The sequence below is a fragment of the Temnothorax nylanderi genome, unplaced genomic scaffold, assembly GCF_030848795.1.
Source record: "Temnothorax nylanderi isolate EJ_2023f unplaced genomic scaffold, tnyl_v1.0 TNYL_tig0094_pilon, whole genome shotgun sequence".
NCBI lineage: Eukaryota > Metazoa > Arthropoda > Insecta > Hymenoptera > Formicidae > Temnothorax > Temnothorax nylanderi.
Window position 1 is genome coordinate 13,856 of NW_027249156.1, and position 20,614 is coordinate 34,469.

Consider the following 20,614-nt stretch of genomic DNA (forward strand, 5'->3'; position numbering starts at 1 on the left):
GTGTCCCATGTTGCCGATAACGAGGTCCACATAGTGCGCTCCATAGTTTTCGGTGTCCAGGTGTATTAATACCTTGAATTCGATGTCCACGTGTTCCAGGTTGCCGATGACGGGTTCCAGATAGTGCGCTCCATAGTTTTCGGTGTCCAGGTGTAATAATACGTTGAATTCGATGTCTAGGTGTCTCACGTTGCCGATGACGAGGTCCACATAGTGCGCTCCGTAGTTTTCGGTGTCTACGTGTATTAATACCTCGAATTCGATATCTACGTGTCCTACATTCAGATTTAAAGTTATTAATACACCTAGACACCAAAAACTACAAAGCACACTATGTAAACCTCGTCATCGGCAACCTGGGACACGTAGACATCGAATTCGAGGTATTATTACACCTAGACACCGAAAACTACGGAGCGCGCTATCTGGACCTCGTCATCAGCAACCTGGGACACCTAGACATCAATTTCAAGGTATTAATACACGTAGACACCGAAAACTACGGAGCTCACTATCTAGACATCGTCATCGGCAACCTGGGACACCTAGACATCGCATTCAACGTATTATTACACCTGGACACCGAAAACTACGAAGCGCACTATGTGGACCTCGTCAGCGGCAACCTGGGACACCTAGACATCGAATTCAACGTACGATTACACCTGGACACCGAAAACTATGAAGCGCACTATCTGGATCCCGTCATCGGCAACCTGGGACACGTGGATATCGAATTCAAGGTATTAATACACGTAGACACCGAAAACTACGGAGCGCACTATGTGGACCTCGTCATCGGCAACCTGGGACACCTAGACATCGAATTCAACGTACGATTACACCTGGACACCGAAAACAATGAAGCGCACTATCTGGATCCTGTCATCGGCAACCTGGGACACGTGGACATCAAATTCAAAGTATTATTACACGTAGACACCGAAAACTACGGAGCGCACTATGTGGACCTCGTCATCGGCAACCTGGGACACGTAGACATCAAATTCAACGTATTATTACACCTGGACACCGAAAACTATGAAGCGCACTATCTGGACCTCGTCATCGGCAACCTGGGATACCTAGACGTCGAATTCAAGCTTGATTCATAAGAATCGACTTAAAAATTCCCTAGCGGCACTTTCTGCCAAGCGTAGAGAACCTTCTTTTCCGGCAGCGGTGGTAATACGATGTAAGGATACGAAATCTCTCCAGATAAACATGAAGCAATTGACTCAATATGTATTATATACCTAATACCTAATTTACCTAAATAGAAATCTTCCTCCTGACCGATAAGTCTATCGACCTTATTTAATTTGCCTACTAGATCGATCGAAATACGCGCGCGATATCGAAACTGGCGATACCTGCGCCGCCAGCGTCGAAAAAGTGAAAGTGACATTTTCTGATATATATATGTTATATTGATTGAGAGACGACGACGTATCTCCGTATCTTAAAAATAAATTTTCACATTTGGACTTTGCGTCGCAATATCTCCGCTCGTAGGGCACGTAGCGGAAAATATTATAGGAGATACCCCCCCAAAGTCGACCCCAAGCTATCGATCAAGCCTACTTAGAACTTGATCCGTTCACTCGTTATCGAGATCTCAACATCTTGGGTACTCGCAACCCGTCGCGTCGCGTAAAAGAGTCACGGTCGGTCTCGCTCCGCGTGTACTTGGCACGAGACACTACCGTGTCTCTTGATAATCTAATAATACTAATATAGACATTTTTGCTTCAAAATTGATTAAAAAATCTGATTAATTCTGCGACACCCTGTGTATTAATACGCATTCGGAAACTCATGCAAATAAAATGTCTGCGCGGAACAATAGAGCTTTTTGTCCGACAAGTTTTATCGTTACACCGGCGAAGCTTGCTCTTTATTAATTGTAAGTCGCCTACAAGAAACATCGAAGTTGCTCATTTAGCTCATGAAAGCTCTTTATCAACAGAGTTGCCTGCTTGATCGAAACATGAGATTAAAGCTCTGGCACGATACGTCAACTTTCGTGGCACTAAGGTTTTTCACATCTTGTTATCGTGCATTATTACGTTTACGTAAATCCGGCCGGGCCCTTCACGAATTACACGAATACAAATTTATTTATAGCAGAGTGAGTCATCAAAATTTCATTTTATTTTAACAAATAAAATTATATATATATATATATAAGTAATAAAATTGTTAATTCTATAAAGCTGTTTAATGAAATTGTAGACTTAACGTTTTATCGGGCGGAAAATAAGTAGTAAAATAAATGGATATAAAAAGAAAGTAAATAATTTATCAAGTACGGATATTTCGTGGCAAGAGGATATGCTATCGCGAATCAGCGTTCCACTACCGAGTGCGCTCGCTGCGCCTAATCTGCGATCGTTTAATCGCGTAATACGGTACGTGCGCCAGCCGGACCTACGTATTCGTGCTAGAAAGGGGTGAAAGTGTAACACTGTGTCGCGGATAAATGATTACCAGAAAATTGCAGCTCACGGCCGGCCGGCAACACCGATCCGTTTCGTGGATCGCCGTTGTGGTCCTTCGCGCTTTTTTCTTTTTTTTCCCTTTGACGATTATGTTCCTCTCCGCCTTTTCTTTCCAACAACACGATATCGATCGATGTCTTAAACTTTCGCCGGGCGATTAGAGCGTGTAGATTGCACGCTATTTTGCTGGCGTCCGAGCCGCAATCTAACAAGAAGTATACTGCCGCGTATACGTTATAAAAAAAAATAGGAAAATCGCGGTCGCGTTTGAAAAGCAACGTCACGATCTGATAGAAAAAAATTTTAAGCAAGAAATTTATGGTTTAACGGTTATCCGATTTAATAAATTTCATGTCTAAATTATTGTGTAATATGTGGTATAATTAATATAATTTATAGAAATTTATTTAACGTAATCTATTAAAAAATAAAAAATACACGTACACGAACAATATAATAGATCTCGAATATTTAAGTAACGAGACTGAATTGGGAAGATAGATTTAAATACATGTGAGATCATTTTTCTTATAAATATTGCATTTGAAAATTTTATAAACTGCTTCTAACGATAGAGTCACCAGACTCGACTGATACGTGCTATTGGAAAAAATTCCCACGGAGGCGTCATACGCCATCGACGAACGTTTACGGGTTCCCATGGAAAATGATACACCTTCCGTAACAACGCGGGGGGCCACCAAGGTGCGCATTATAGTATCTTTCCATATTTACGGAATTGCCTTGGCATTTATTGAAATAACGACATATGGAGCGTGCGTACGCTCTTATGCGGCAATTATTTCGATTCCCGTGCAGGTGAACGCGGATACTTCGAACATATGATATTAGAATATATTGCGAAATGCAGATAGAATACCGCCGGAAGCGTGTAAATACATATTGCAACACAGTCGTTCCATGCGCGTACTTTTAATAAAATATTCACGATAACAACGTATTTACGTTAATCACATCTCTTATAGTTATAGCAAGTTATTCATATAATTATATTTATCTGTGTAATTATAATTATTCGTATAATTTGTACGAATTCTCGCAATAATATGTAATATTATTTTGAATTATTCGTGAAAACTGTGAAAAGACTGTCACACATGTTCAGCATGGATGTATCTATAATGCAAAAGTCTTTCTTTTTGCTAATCATATAAAATACTTTAATTTTCATATTAAACGTAATCTTTTATTTTCTTGTAAATTATAAATATTCTCTTCTTTCAACGCATTTAAATCGAACGAAAGAATTGTTGCCTAAATTATACGATCTTGTACAAACGATCTTTAAATCTCTTTCGCGCCGGACATCAAATTTCTTTCACGACTCCACTACTTCAGATCTCCTCCCTGTTATCCTTTTATCATTAGATTCGGGGATTTTTATGACGCCCATCATTATGCAACGATAGGGTAGTGGGTGGGCGCGAAAGGGATCGTCGCGAGGCCTCGCCAAAGGGCCCACCTGTTGCAATTTCCACCCTTGAACACTCTCTCATCAGCATACCGTCGCGTCGTTCCATTAAATTTCCAGCCGAGAGAATACAACCTATTCTACGTCAGGATCGCTCGCTTCGTGTTTATTAGGGATAGAAAAGAGAGAAACTGACCAGGTATCGATTCTCGATACAGTCACGCGTAACAAGTGTGCGAAAGCGACGAATAAAAGCAACGAAGAAATTTCTACGCGGAGCAAGGCAAAAATAACTCCGTAGCAGGGGAACTATTGTAACGCACAGTGCGTAACGAAAGTTTCCCGAGCGAGCCTCGACGGTGACCATCAATTATTCAAGTCGATTGTCTTGAGTCTTGATTCTGCGCAACATTGTGCATCGTGGGTGGGGTGGAGAAAACGAAGGGAACTGGGAAACGAATACCGGCGCTGCTGTGAGGAAAATTGGAGAGATGTATGGCAAAAACGTATTCACGAATGGGAATTTCATGCTTTAATACCACGTCATTTTTGTAATAGTCGCTGCCGAGAAAGGGGTATTCGCGGAATATCGCACGCTCTTCTAAGAACGCTACTGCGGATAATTAAGTAATTTATGATGCGTCCATATACTTTGGGAACCATCGTAATAACGCTTCGAAGGAATCGATTCGTTCTGCGAAAATAGTGAGGTGTTATATTTTTGTAAGCATATCGCTCTATTAGCGAAACAGTACTTTAAATGTCTTTCAAAATTCACTTCTTTATAATTACACGCGTAATACAGAGTAATACGTTTCACTTTAATATGTATATATATTAAAATAATTCGACTATACTCGAAGTACAACTCGGAATATCGGTTTGAAGATCAATCGCCCATCACAGTCACCAATAATTAAGAACAGGCAATTAATAGACAGAGTTTTCTTTTGTTACGAGATCGTGCCGCGATTGTCGGTGTGTCTCACAGTAAAAAAAAACACTCCCGATTGTTCGCACGTATAATGAAAGACCATTATCACGGAGCGCCCTTACAGCAACCGTTAGACCATTAGAACGAGCCCTTGAACGAACAAAGGACGATGTCGTTCCGGTAAACCGGCACTTTGGTTCTGGCTCTCTTTTTAAAACTTTTACCGTTCTGTATGAGGATAACTACCTGTATGAAGATAAACTACCTGTTCGTAAAAATTAAAAAGTTGTCACTCGGTACGTTTAACACAGCGAAATTTTGTACACTTCTATAGATTGGACAAGTTAATAAACGTTTTTACGAATTATTTTTGTTAAATAACTAAATGTTGTACATAATAAAGTTAATAAGCGAGGATGCCATCAAATTATTTAAAAGATATTAGCACGAAAAAGTTCTCACACGAACGTCACCTCGCCAATAAAATTCCAAAAATTTCAAGACAAAATAAATTATTAAATTTAATATAATTTCAGTAATTTATTGTAAAATGTGTATTGCATACGAAAGTCGAAATACATATATGTATATTATGAATATCTAGTATATGTGGAATTATCGTTTCGTGCATTCTTTAACAGGCGATTTGAAATTGTCAAGTTTTGTGTCAAGTTTTGTTTCTCTGCCTTGTTAAGCTGTTAATCATACTTGTGCATAGCGAGCTACGGAAATTGAGACGTCAGACGATGAGAATCGAGCGTCGTCCGATTCATCATTCGAGGGGGATAGCACCGGTGTCGGTCGATGAGATAGCTTCGCATTTAAGCTCGTGCAAGTCGATTCAATTCCGATCGCCGTATCGCGTTCATTCTATGACCGCAATAACTTATCGAATTCCTGAGGAACGATTCCAATAACCGTTGCGATTACAACGCGGCGACAAGCCATTTGGCTTGCGAGCGAGGCTTCCGACGATAGATTTATAGGTTTCGATTAAAGAATCCCACGGCCGACGCGGACGGCTCGGGCGCAATTATCTTTTTTATTTCATTGACACGTGGAAGCCAGGAAGCAGATGTCCGAATGACTCGCCTCGCGCGTCATCGCAAAGTGACCGGATAAGTATATATAAATATTACATATATGTATAGCCATAATAAAAACCACACATTATAAATCTCTATTCTCTAATTAGATATTGGAATATTACTTAGAGAAATATATGCCTATATATTATATATAATATTTTTCTCTATTTTTACACACCTATTCTTCTCTTCTTTCTCCCTACTCTTTTCTATCTTTCTGTATTGATTATATTATAAAGTTATACATATGTATACTCAATCGATGTATAATGTAATGCGATACTCTTTTCTTCGTGGAATCATTTATTTATATAAACGAGCGAGCAAATGAGAAATGGCAAGTGTGTTACCCAAGTCTTTCTCCATTCTTCGATCCGTAAGAATTTTTCGTGCGTGTCCCTCTGTCTCGTCCAATCTACTCTGACGTCTTACCAGCGTGGTAGTAAGCACCCCTGTCGTGCCGCCCCCTCCTCCCAATCCAAGTTAAAGCGCCCGTATCAATAACGTTTATTCCATTTCGTAGCGTGACTAGAGATTTTGTGCGATGCGAAGCACCCTTTCGAAAGACCGGCTGTTTGTCTTGAGGACGAGAATATCGCCCCATAGCGCGGTAAAGTGCGGTGTAATGGTGTCCCGCCGCAGGCATACTTAGCTAATTAAACTGTATCGTGGATATTCGTTTCGGGGGATTAAGTTACGAACAGGGCACGCGACCGTCTCGCAGCTGCGAGGAGTTTGATACATCGCCGTCGGTAGGAAGAGCCGAAGAATTCCTTGTGCAATAGCCCGGTATCTGTGTTACGTTATAATTGTAATTTGTTATATTACTCTTTTATATCCCAAATTAAACTAAAATTCTGTTAATGACAAAAAATAAAAGATCGAATCTAATTAACTTGTCGATACGTGACATTTTTCGTGTATATCTATTCTTGCGTTAATATAAACTGATATCTTGTAAAATCCCCGAAAAAGGTACAAATTATAAAAGAGCAACCGATAAATCTGCTTATTAGAAATTTCTCTAAAGCACGTGACGGTTTCGAGAGCTAACAAAACGTTGGCAGCGCGTGCAGTAGAGAGAAAAGGATAGATAATAGATAATAGATATAGGTACGCGTTCGGTACGTAATAGCATTTACGGGTCACATCTGTCGATGCGTGCCATCGTTATATGCATGCCAGAGATAAGGTCTATGGATTATGTGCGTTCTCAATGCATCCGCTCTCCAATATTAATATCGTTCTTTAACGTTCGACAGTTGGTCGTCATCGAGATTTTTAAAAATAGCCCACGAAATGTACTGTTAAAACGCATATCAAATGTGCAAGTAGATATATTCATAGATTCTTGCTTTAATTTACTATTAAATATTTTATTTATACGTGATAGTAAATGAGTAAAATTTTAATATTCTTATTTTCCAGCACATTTGTGTGTTACGTGATAACACAACAATATAATAAATATAAATATATATGATCACGTTAAATAACTTCTTAATATAACAATAATTATTTTTCTTTGTCAAAAGACAATGAAATCAATCTCCCTGAAGAAAGTTACAGGATGTCCAACAACATATGCCTCGAGCATTACGAGAATACACTTATCCGAAGCTTAGGTTAATTATAGGTCTAACCACGTAATAGCCTCATTTATCAAAGCCACACTAACTCAAATTGGCCGAAGTTTATATACGCATACAACCACAAAAAGCAGATCCGGCTGCTGTTTTATCTTCGACTTTGGTTTCAGTATACCTCAAAGTCGCAGTTCCAACTGCCTCGCAATTTTGTGTGTGTGTGTTTCTGATATCGATTTTAATATTAATTCTAATATAACATATCAATAACTTAGTAATTTAATTAATCTTAGTTTTGCTATGTAAAATCTTTAAATGGCGTGCAAGAATATTACTTCGAATAAAGATTACTTGAGTACTATACTATCGAGTCTTTAACAAAAATATGGCACGTTAACGAATTCCGAAAGTCTGAACGAAAAGGTCGATGAGGAAAGTTGACGAGTCGATGATATTTATTATCGTAACCTTGAGTCAGATAGGGGTTCGGCATTGCGGAACCTTGGATCATTACAAATCGACCGTGAATGCCAATGTTAAGCCCGCATATTCCGTCGGTGTTATACGACGGCCTAGCCAGGCAAATCGAGATTCGTCGATGAATGAAGACACAGGTGCGAATGTCAGTAGAGCATGAACAAGTCAAGTATTTATCACGAGAGCCGTGTTTTACCAATCAACGATTTCAACACCGGGATACATTATCGTCATTATTGTGATATACTGCTATTATTATATTATTTTGTGTTATCGTTGTGCGTCTACGAGAAAGTTAAAGAAGAAACAGAGAAATTTATAATTAAAAATATTTTGCAGATTTGATACTACGATGTAATAAAAGTACGACTCGCGAGAGTAGCGCAGGCAATTTAGCAGACGAATAATAACTCGCCTTCGCAAGTACTATTAAATTAAACAGAGTTATTCTTTATTGCTTCTTTGAAGCTAAGCGAGCAATTTAGCGTCCGAGAGGGAAGGAGAGGAATCTCTAGTGTCTGCGATATCGTTTACGATCCAATTTTGGTGTCGCGACTATTAGCACTTCATCGGCGAGGCACTTTCCCGACGATAGAAACATCCGAGGCGATCACATCGCTCCACTCCGCGAAATTTCGGGTCGGCCATGAATTTTATTACGGCTATCGAATCAAGGAACGCTCCATTTGCCGCGCGGGGATTTAGGTATCTTTCTCCGATCTCTCTATAATGTAAAAGGACAGACGCGTTCGTAGATCCCGACGCGTGCCACGACCATGGCTCACGAATTATAGAATTCACTCGTTCCGCATCGAATTCACTCGTCCCTTCGCGGAACACCATTGATCTCTCATAGGGAACTCACCCTTCGCTTTTAGAGGGTGACAATAAACTTACGTGTCCCTGTAACATGCCACTGTATTTCGCACGACGCCCTGCGATAAAGACGACCGGCAATTTGGTCCACGATAACTACTTTCGAGATAAAAGCGACAATACATTATTCATTTGTATTAATGATCGTAATTATATATCCATTTGTATAACAAACATATACTTAATACAACTATTATCATTAAAATTACTTAAAAACATATTAATTGATGTGCTTTTGAAAAACGAGATTTTATAAATCTTGAGGTATGTAGTCCACACATTTGATATATAAACTAAAAATATATATACGTACATAATTATATAAAAACTGGAGATTTTATTTTGGCTAGAAATATTTTATGAAAATAATTATTCTAATTAAAATATCTCTAATTAAAATAAAATAATAAATCTTATTATCTCTGTGGGTTTGATATTATGTATGCAATTTACGTGAACACTAGGTTGTGTATCAAAAATTACAAAAATAATTAATTAAATTGTGATTAGACGAACACTCTGCAAGGCAAATGAGCAAAAATATCGAGTATCTTCTTTTCCGTCGAGCGTCGCGATCGCGTGGGGAAAATGCGGTAGGCATAAATCTACGCATGCACCCCACGGCAGCAAACAGCATGCCTTATGTCTCATACCTCGGCGTGCCCGACGGTCCGTGAATTCACGAGGGCTTTGTGGCCCTGCCGCAGCGTGCCAGATCGAACAGCGTTTCGCACCCTTTGCTACAAAATCACGGCGCGTGCCGCGCATAACTCCCGACACTCGCGTCCCACCCCTCGCTCATTATGCTCCCGAAGTAAATCACTTTTCCTTCGCAGGAGCGATATAAACTATCCCTCGAGTACGCCAAACGGCACTTTCGACTATTATGACGCACGTTTTCTGCGACCCCGAAGTCAAACGGTGCTATATTTAATGAAACATCAGAACAATTCACTCGTATATTTCGTTATAAATTTATATAAAAATATATTAATTTATGAAACAAAATATATTATCAAGCGTTACTTTCCGGAAAGCTATATCGAAGAGGACTATTGCGAAAAACTGGCGTCGTATCGCAAAATTCTCACGAACGGATACGCGACATATGTTTTCGCGGGAGTGTTGCTGCGGAAATTCTCTGGCAATGTAACTGAAGCACGAAAATTGCACCTATTACCCCTAAAACCCCGGTGAGACATCGCAAACGCATTTCCTGCGTAATCCTGGTTCCTGCCACTCCCACATCGTCCTCGCGTGTCGGACAATTTTCGCCGAGGCTATCATTAACATGCACCTAGTACAAGGCAGCTGTCGTTGTTTCTGCCACACAATGCAAAACGCTTTTCTTTCCTTCGGTTTTTATATTAGCGACTACCAATATACTTTCGACATGATACTCCACAAGCAATCTTATCTTATAGCTCGAGAGAACACTTTGAGTTTAACTAACGATTTTAGATTATTTTGCTAGATATACGTTATCTGCGAGCGAATTAACGGAGAGTCGCGGGCCTTCGCGTCATAACGGACGAGGGGTGAAGCGTACGAGCGATAACGAGTGCGCGAATGGAGCGTAACGGCTCATTCATCGCGGGGGTGGCACCGAGTGGTGGTACTGCAAAGAACACCTAAACACGGTGCCCACATTGACCGTTGGGAGAAAATTAATTAGTCAACCGTCAAAACGGTCGCTGGTAGAAAAATGGAGAATTCGAATTCGAATCTGTGTCCCGATTGTTTTCGAGAGTGGGGGGAGCGTCATTTACCACCTTTATCCGCAAACGGTGTCGATGAGAGGGAAAGAGAGAGAAAGACAGCGAGAGAGAGAGAGAGAGAGCAGCTAAAAGCAGCTTTATCCAGCAACCACCAATAGCGTGATGCCGGAGGTTTGTCTATCCATTCGACATCGCACAAACCACGGGACGCGCCGTCGTTCGTAGTGGGGGTCCAACGCAGCATAGTGGGGCACGGCGATAGGATGTTGGCGATATTGCTCCGAGAGAAGCGCTGAATCGGCGTTTTCGGCGAGGACGAAGATAGGTGGGGGTGCTTGACTCGGAGACGTGGGGGTGCTCTCCCACGAGACCCCGGCGCGGCGTCCCCGGTACGGTTCCCCCAATCCATGGTATAGGTGGTAGACACCCGGCCGCGGCGGGTCCCGTAGTGGAGGGGTAGCTAGTTTGTCGGGTTAGCGTCGAGGTGGCGGCAGATACACGCGTCACGAGCACCCCAGGAAGGGTGGGGTACAAGCGTGTCCAGGTGGGGATCGGAACCGGGTGGTATCCGAACGGAACATAAAGCCTAACACGCGCAGGCCTACGGTTAGTTTGCGACCGGACGAGCGACTGTGCGCTTGCGTGACCCTCGGAGGGCTCTCCTCTCCTTCTCTTTCGCCTCGTCGTTCGCCCTTCCACCTCGCTCCTCGCAGTACTCTCGCCTCGTCTGTCCGATGGCAAGCATGACTCGAACCTCCGAGGGTCTCGCGATCTTCTGTCCGGCATTCCCGAGTCGACCTCGCGACGGATTGAAATCTCTCACCCGGCCGCAACCATCACCTGACATAATACTCGCCGAGGATCGAGGATCCGGAGAACGGTGGACGATCGTTTGTGGAAATGCGAGGTACTGACCGAGAGAACATCCTTGTAGACCATGAGGAAACTAGAAGGATCATCCGTCCTCGGCGAAACGCCGGATTCAAAATGGAGAGACGAGGGAGGACAGAGGAACCACGTGGTAACCACAGTAAGTACTCAACAGTCCAATATATAACACCGCTGTGAAAATCTCGAGCTAACAATATCCGATTAATACAGATTGACATAAACATCAACATCGATATACTGCCGGAATGTATCCTCTGGTGCCAACCTCGTTCTCCGTCTTTATAATACACGAATGTATGAAAATAGAAATCTGCGAGGCGAGCATGTGCAAATAAAGTCCTAACTTAAGCGCGTACTGATATAAAGTGGAAATGAGAGAAGGAAAGAGAGAAAGAGAGAAGGAGAGACGTAGAGTACTGATATTCAAAGTACAAGCAGTATTCGAACAATACGCTCGGTGAAGATGAATAACCGCATTTCGCGGAGATGGAAAATTTTCATTCAAATTTCCTGCATACTTTCGCATCGAACAGCTTCAAAAATCATCAAAGATAGCGTTGGTGCGTGATTCTCATCCGCTTAATTACGCCAATTAAAGAAAATGTTTTCAAAAGGCATTCGGACTAACATTAATGATGTTAACGTCAACAAGAAGAAACACGTCATAACGGAGTATTTTCCTGCTCGGATCAGCTCGAAACACAAACACAATTGTGTCTTATTTATTGTATATACATTTATCATTGCGGACAGAGGAGAGTCGTATAACATAAGTATATCGTGCCGTAAATATTACCGTCCTAATCGCATAAAATTCTTGTTCTTCAATCGAGATCAAGACAAACTTAACATGAGAAATAACCAGAAGAGTAATTCGTGCACGTAATTGCAATCTTAAAAATCTTCAGTACTTATGTCAGTTTGCACTACGATGTCACAAAAATATTCAAGTACAATGATAGAGAACTAAATATACTTGGCATGGCAGCAAGAATGATTTCAATAGATATATATCAAACCGGGCATTTTCTTTGATTGGACATACACGTAACTTTCAACACTCCTATTGCGGATCGATGATCGGATCTAAGTTCGTTCAACAAACTTTTCGGGTAAGTATTTATTAATCAATTTTCACGATTTTATCCAAAGCAATGTTGAGTTATATTCGCAAATAACAAATAATGATTTCGAATGTATTATATATTCGTTAATACATTTATGCAAATATATATTGCAGACTAATCGTTATTTGTAAATAAATTTTGACTTAAAGTATGATAGTGATTAAAAAACTAGGAAATACATTTAATAGATATCGTGGGGACTGGATTCGAGAGGAATTACGTGTCATTTCATTCATCTTTAAGGACGATCTTTGAAGAAGATGTGAAACCCCAACTAAACGCAATCTTTTGAGCTGATATCAACAGAACATCATAATTCATTCTAACATCCAGGAAGGATATTTCACTCGCAATAATGCAATTTTAATTGCGTAATGTAAGTAATATTTATATATGTAACATTGCAGTATTAAGTTCAGCATGCAAATAGTTATTCATATATAAGTTGCTGTAGTATAAAGAAAGTAAAGAAAATTCTTTAATTCAATCGGAACAAAAAAGCCAGATCAAGCCCGAGAATGGGTACTCGATTCTTAAAGCAGCAAAACTGTTATATAACAATAATAGATTCCAAAAATTTGAATTTTGGTTTCAATGAAAATAGCAGACTTAAATTTAGCTGTTTATTCAGAAACAGCAAAATTTAAATGTTTTTTTTTTTTCGTTTTCTTTGACATAACAATATTTCATCAATATTTCAATTTTCACTTATGTCCCAAAAAAAACTGATAGTTCTAATTCCCATAAAATGTTAATTAACTAGTTCATATTTTTCATAAAATTGCGCTTTCAGACTCTGTCTGGCTTTTTTTTGTTTCGATTAATGATTAATCATTAGTCTTCTTTATACAAGCGCATTATTGCGAGTTAAAAACTGAATTTTATTCTACGGACATTACTTTTTGCACGGTAAAATTGTTATTTAAAAATAATTCTACTTTTATTCGAATTCTGAGAAAATTGTTTCTCATTAAAATAATCAAATAAATGTAAACAATGAAAATTTTCTTAGCCGAGCGTTTCCACAATTCAAAAGCTATTTTAAGTATAATTTAGTTTGGGCCGACAATAGTGAGATTAATTTTATGCTAGAGATAAGTAATTTTTTATCTTTAGTAAGTTTCGAAGTGCAAAAGCTAAGTATCTACATTGCAAAATCAAATTTAATTTCTAGTCATATAACTTATCACGTGCAAAATATAATCTAGTCAATGGTCTTATTTCTAGTCTCTAATATAATCAAAACTTTTATTTTAATAAAAATCAAATTTTAAATCAAACATATTTCTAATGTAATCAAAATATAGTTCATTTAATCAAATATTGATAGAATCTAGCCAAGAATGTCAAACATTTACCATCTAATGGAGGCTATTTACTGCAATATCAATTGCTGCAAAATCTAATTAAACATATTTTCAATCTAGTCCTAATGCATTACCCAAGATTTAATCTGCCTATAATTATTCAATTATAAAAAGTATGTATCTAGTTCGTATTGACACTATAGTCTAACTAAATCAAACTTAAAAAAAAATTAATTAGTCAGTATTTCTAGTCAGTTGCGGCAAAAAGTCGTGTTTAATAGTACAAATCTTTCTTTAAGTTCCTTAAACATTTCGCAAATAATTTCTTCAAACTCTAGAATCGTAAGTTTCCAAATGATCTCTTGCAAACCGTAATACATTCCTTTAAGGTAAGGTATAAATATTAGAATGTAGTAGTTAGACTCGACTAAAGCACATGAACATTTAATTAGTTTTATATATTATCCTTGCAATTCTAGTCATTTATTCACTTGTACACTTATTCCACGTCATTTTTACTCAGCCATCTAGTCTATCGATTTAATTAATTTTATATTCGATGCAGGATATGCAGGCCACTAATAAATGCAATCTTTTCTTAAATCCTAAAGTGTGCAATTACATTTCAATTAGCGTGGCATAATAGTTATTGTCTTATCAGTATTATTCTTGCATATATAAGTTTATATAAGTTTGTACGTCACGAAGTCCGTGGATGCGATGCCATACAAAACTGATACCAAAGCATGTTAGTCATTTCCTCAGACAATTGGATAATCCTCAATGTCTTTGGAAGCATACAACTGTATAATTCTCATAGCATTATCATAGTTTAATCATAATAACTTGGTGTCCAAATAATCTAATCAATTCTAGGCATTATACTAGTCAAATTTAGTTAATACTATAAAGACACTCTTGAGAGTCTTAAAATGAAATAATAGACATTATGTGTATATAGATTTAATTTAATAATTAATAATTTATAAGTTGTAACATATTTTGGGAACCGTGCCAGTATCGCTATCATTTGAAACTGATACTCCCTGAATTGCAGACATTTAACAATTAAAGAGCGATTATTTTCTGCTCTTTTTAACAAAGAGAAGGCTTAATTGCTTAAGTAAGAGATGGAAGTAAATAGAGAGGGACAAGTTTGTGAATTTTGTGCAAAATATGTATAAAGTGCCTGTATATTATTTAACTTTTTATTTATTAATTTACGCGCAAAAATAAGGTGTTGCTCAACGGCAGCTATATAGGAATGAGCTATGTTAGGGAAAAATGAATCATTTTAAATCTCCGTATTTTTTTAATTATACTTTTCCAGTAGCGTATTATTTAAGTGTTTATTTTAAAAACTTTTTTCTTTCCTTCAAACAATATGAAGAGTAAATATTTTATAAAAATTATTAATATTTGAGACTTCATTAAAATTAAAATTAATCATAAACGTTTAACTGCTATATGGAATGATTTCAACAAACTTGCAAATGTAATATAAATAAGAAAGAGTATATGTAGAGTTTAAACATCTTACTTTCTCCGTAAAAGTCAATCAATTATCATAAAAATGTGTCATCAGTTTTCTATTATAACCGTTCCTTAGATAATAGATAAACAATAACATGAAATTATTAACAATGATGATAATAATATGGGATTATTAACAATGACGATATGATTGATTATGTCGATATTATATCAATAATTCATTTATATCGACTTTTTCTAACAATTTACTGAGTTAAAAAAAATATCCCATGTGTACCTGCTTGTATTATAAATCTGGTCTAGTCTATTTGCCAAAAATTTTGAAGTATTGTAGCGTATTTACTTTGCGTTTCAGTTTATTTGCCAAAGATTTCGGAGTATTGTAACTTGTAACGAATTCTAGCACTTGTTTTCTAAAAATTTCAAAATACTGTAATGTATTGTACTCTATTTGCCAAATATTTCGGAGTATCGTAGCGTATTCTAGTTTTTTTGCCAAAAATTTAGGATTATTGTAACGTGTTCTAGCCCATTTTCCAAAGATTTGGAGGTAATGTAACAGGTTCTAGTCTGTTTGTCAAAGATTTTGGAGTATTGTAACATATTCTAACATATTTGCCAAAGATTTCGGAGTATTGTAATATATTTTAATCTATTTGCCAAAGATTTCGGACTATTGTAACGTATTTTAACCTATTTTCCAAAGATTCTGGACTATCGTAACATATTCTAACCTATTTTCCAAAGATTTCAGGGTATTATAACGTATTCTAGTCTATTTGCCAAAGATCTCAAAGATTTCAGAGAATTGTAACATATTCTAGTCTATTTGCCAAAGATCTCAAAGATTTCAGAGAACTGTAACATATTCTAGTCTATTTGCCAAAGATCTTAAAGATTTCGGAGTATTGTAACATATTCTAAACTATTTGCCAAAGATTTCAGAGAATTGTAACATATTCTAGTCTATTTGCCAAAGATCTCGAAGATTTCAGAGAACTGTAACATATTCTAGTCTATTTAGTACAAAGATCTCAAAGATTTCGGAGTATTGTAACATATTCTAAACTATTAGCCAAAGATCTCAAAGTATTGTAACGAATTCTAGTCTGTTTGCCAAAGATTTTCGGAGATTTAAAATGATATCGACAAGAAATTAGGATAGAATTAGTTTAACGTTAAGTTCCTGCTTTTTATCCAGTTTGCGCGTTTTGTCTTTTAGTTCGATTAACCATTCTTTTCAAGTATTATTTGGCTGTGCTTATTTTAATATTTCATAATTACATTAGTATCTTTTTGAGAACGTATTCTAGTCTCTAAAAGTAAAAAATTGTAATCAAAATTACAAAAATCAAAAGTACAAATCATTTTTGTGACGATTGGCAGGAAACATCAAAACCATTTTTAGTTTTATACCGCGCCTTTAACAAATATTAAAAAACTAATGAAATTTAATCAAAATTTCGTTTAATTAATTTAAAACTCGTTTACTTTATTTCTATTGTCTATTGCACATAGTAGATTTAAATGAAATTAGGGAACAATTTTGTGGAAGATATAGTTTAAGTTCACATACACGAATAAGAGAATTAAAATTAATCTCACTATAGTCGGCATGTTAAGTTAATATAAACAACGACATAAAATTAAGAGCATTTCCCTTAAGTTTATTGCATAAGTGAATTAGTATAAATCAATCAGTACAAATTAATTTGACTGTTGGCGCGGCTTAGTGTATAAAGCAATCCTTACTTATAGTCATGAATCCAGCATTAATTAAATCCAGCCAAAAATATATAAATCTAATTATAGTGAAAAAGGTCAAATAACTCCGATCCTAATGAAGGATCTTTTTATCTTCAACGTGACAACAGATAAGCTCCATCTCAATTGTTCGGCTCATAAATATCGTAATCAATAAATAATAAGATAAAAACAGTAATATAAGAAATATTTTTCGAGAGACAAATGATGTTTTAAAACGAAATTGGCTCAAGTATCGTTAATTATCTATTTTTGGCTATTATATGTAATATCATTTACGAGTGTCATCTAGTCAGAAAACTCATGGACGACTAACTCGAAAAGTTTCACCGAGGGAAGATTAGAGGAGATCCCGAAAAATCATATCCGAAAGTAGTCGCCAGATAATGCCATGTAATTATGCAATATTCAATCAACTTGGAATTTTCAAAGTAAATCATCAAAATATATTGATATTATTATCAAATATTTTATGCGATAGATAAATACATAACATATATAGATACATAAATATAATATTTAATTTAAAATGATTCTATGCGTTCGAACATTTTTCATATAAAAAAGGAATATTTTATGAAAAAGGAATATTAACTTGTTTCTTAATTATTCTCTATCTATTGTTATATATTTAATCTAAAAATGACATGTAATCATTGTCAAAAAATAACGTTCGAAAATTGATTTTCTATCGCATAATTAAGTTCAATTAAAGCGTACTGATTTACAACACTTTATTTACTCACGATCGAATCGTCTTCTCTCGGCTTACGTAGTAGAGTACGCGATCTCAGTCCATGGGGCAGTAATTATTATAGCCTGTAATAATACGGAATAATTCTAGTCTGTAATATAGTCTCTTTGATATGAAAAATTAAGTATAAGGAAAAACTAAAATATAAGTATCGTATTGTTCATCGAACCCGATAACAGGTAATAAGTAAATAGGCGAACAAATACGCGGATTGATAAATAATCTCGCGTATTTAACCGCCCACATATTTATTATTATTTATTATTCGCCATTTCGTGTATTTAATCTTCTATGTATTAATTTTTCCTTGTATCTATTACACATCATTCCGCGTATTTGTTTATTCATTATTCGCTACTTAGTGTATTTAATCGTCTATTTTATATCATGTAACGCGTCGAGAAGTATTATTCAGATTTTTTAGCTTATTGACTTTTTTACGTACATTCTAACAATAGATTTATTTATGCCATAATTATTACATTAAGCTCGAGTTGTGTAACGAAAATTTAATTACAAGCTTTTTTATAAAGTAATTATGATGGAAAACAGACGATTAATTTCTATTTTTATTTATTATCTGTTATATCGAAGAACAATACATATATATACTCGACATATATTTAACCGTAATAAAGAGCTATATTTATCCATATTGTAAAGAGTTTTCTAGCGTGAGCGAAGTTTGTCGCGTGGAAATATTTATTGCTTTCGGTGTGACTTAATAATTTCCGTAGAGCTTAAGTACGTCGTATACCATGCATTTAATTACTTATTTATTCCGCATATTTAATTCCTACTTATTATTTATATCTCTCGTCTCGATATTTATATAATATTTAATCTATTTAATCAGCTATTCTCCGTATTTATACATCTGTTTATTTAATACTTGTCATTACAAAACATTGTATTTGTGTGTGTGCTTGCGTTATGTAACCGAATCACGATGTGTGAAATGTATTCTATATTATAAATTGTCACAAAATATCAAAAACATATACATATACATATCTATATATAGTCGGAAAGGTCGGAAATATCGGAAATATACATATATACTTCTGTTAATTCCGAAATTCATCGTTCCATTATCATTATCGCGTCATGTCACAATATACCGAATTACAGTAAAACGTCGATTATCTATGCAAATTGGAAGATAGGAAGCTATCCATTATCAAAACTATCCGCGCTAAACAGTTCGAGAAAGAAAAATATAAACGGAATATTAAATAAAATAATACAAAAGATACAAAATAACAGCAAATTAATTAAGAATTTCTGCTTATACTATGTTCGATATCGGCACTTTGCTATATTTTTATTCCGAACAGAAGTAAAATTGTAACCATTCTATTCTCCCGTATGCCGCTGTATAAAAAAAAACCATCCTAATAAAATCTGTAACAACCAAATAAATCGCAATTTAATTTCAGGCCATTCTATAAGTTCCAAATGTCGCCGTTTTTCATCTTTATTTTTCCAATAATAATCAATCAGCAATGTCTTTGCGTAATAAGATATGAGTGAAAAACATCACATAATTCATAAATGTAATAATTTCCTTTTTTTATTTGTTCATAAACATAAGAAAGGTGCTCGTTACCAGACAAAAACATCCTGTCAATTATTATCGCGTACTTTAATAATTTATACAAAAATCATTGTACAAGTAATACTTACAATCCCACGAAGACCACTTGGTAAAACTGTCGCACGTTCATAACGATTCATAACATGATAACGTACTGGATAATCAATGCGCCTAATACGATCGCCCGACACTTGACCGATACTCCCGACATTATTTCGGTATCACATATGCTTGCGATATTTTTTTTATCTTCTCAATAATTTAAAATCATAACGCACAATAACTCGAGAGACAGTGATTTTATAATTGGAATATGACCAATGATCGTAATTACACCGATCGACGCGTCTTCGACTGCTTTCTTCGACACTCGATCCGCTAATTAAATAACGTGATTTATGTCCATTTCTATACCAATGTAGACTAACTTTAATCTCTGAATTCTTATAGGACTAGAAAAAGTAAGTTAAACCGAGATTAAAGTTAATCTTCATTGGTAGAAATAAACATTTTTAATTGCGCTGCTTGTCTCGACATGATGAATTATCGCGCATAATGCACCGCGGACGAGCGGGAATATTTCAGCCACGCGTTTATTTCAAGATTCCGAGTTTACGTCACGAATATAACGATTTTCAAGCCGCGCATCGATCGAGCGTCCGACAGTTTCTATCAAACGCGACGTATATAATTGTCATTAGGTCGTCACATAATTGCCATCACCGGTTAAGAAACGGATTTCGATGTGGGATACAAATCGAATGATCGATTCGTCACGGGCAATACCGCGAATGAAGAGAGCTCGGGGAGAGCAGTCCGATCTTCACGACTGACGACAGTGACGACGCGACGGCCGGGAGAGCTCTGACTGAAAATAAAGCTACTTCGAAAAAATGCGTGGCCTCGACGCGGAGCGAGGAGCACGGAGCGCGAACTCGGCCGCGTTGTTTTTATGTATGTTTTTAATGTTGGAGTCTCGAACGGCGCGGCGGGGGAAATTCCTGGAATACAGGAGCCGGGAGCGAGCCCGGCCCCCTCAGCCCCCACCTCCTTGTTTACGACGCCGCG

At 36.7% G+C, this 20,614-nt stretch overlaps 2 long non-coding RNA genes across 3 annotated transcripts in view; one reads left to right on the top strand and one right to left on the bottom strand.

The window, feature by feature from the left end:
* Positions 1-20,485, bottom strand: part of LOC139775194 (uncharacterized) — a 30,423-nt gene extending 9,938 nt beyond the window's left edge. The window contains exons 1-3 of one of the 2 annotated variants that reach the window (XR_011718764.1): positions 20,333-20,485; positions 19,636-19,924; positions 17,942-18,014 (exon numbers count right to left, since the gene is read on the bottom strand). This is a non-coding gene — a long non-coding RNA (uncharacterized lncRNA). Of the gene's footprint in view, positions 1-17,941; positions 18,015-19,635; positions 19,925-20,107 lie in introns of both variants that reach the window. The other variant, XR_011718763.1, reaches the window with a different exon arrangement.
* Positions 11,200-19,387, top strand: LOC139775193 (uncharacterized). Its single transcript, XR_011718762.1, has 3 exons — positions 11,200-11,642; positions 11,714-12,615; positions 12,819-19,387. It is a non-coding gene; the product is annotated as an uncharacterized lncRNA (long non-coding RNA).
* Positions 20,486-20,614: the final 129 nt, after the last annotated feature.